Here is a 637-nt window from a genome sequence, read left to right on the forward strand (position 1 = left end):
TATATTGATATTGTTTCCTGATTGCTTATTTGTACCCTATGACTATCATTAAGTGTTGTACCTTATGATTCTTGACGAATGTATCTTGTCTTTTTGTGTACATTGAGAGCATATGCACCAAAGACAAATTCCTTGTATGTCCATTCACACCTGGCCAATAAAGAATTCTATTCTGTTCTGTTCTGTTCTGTTCTGTTCAAAATTATTTTGTCAGCAGCAGAGTATTTCAAAGTATATGAGCAAGATATATGTGTATGAAGCTATCTTTCAGCTATCTAATTTTGGCATCCAGTGTGCCTATCTAACATTAGCTGAGTTCAGTCTCTCTCTCTCTCCCCCCCCCCAATTTATTTGACAATGAGCTGGGATTGCACAAAACATTAAATCACAATTTAAGATTCAGAACCCACAGAAGGGGTTCATAATCAACAAAATAAACTACAGGCGTAGTGACATACTATGTGTCTACAACTATGGCTACAATGGGTTAGCAAAAAACTTTGGGTTTAAAAGTCACACTGAACTGTAAACTAACCAACCATCTCTAGATATGCACATCATGTTAGGTTAAGTAGATGTAGTAAGCTAGTACTGGCTCACTATGTTGTGTCAAGAAAGCTGATGTGAACTCAGGCAC

This window comes from Pantherophis guttatus, chromosome 4 (assembly GCF_059756535.1).
Source record: "Pantherophis guttatus breed Tessera chromosome 4, ASM5975653v1, whole genome shotgun sequence".
In the NCBI taxonomy this organism is placed as follows: domain Eukaryota; kingdom Metazoa; phylum Chordata; class Lepidosauria; order Squamata; family Colubridae; genus Pantherophis; species Pantherophis guttatus.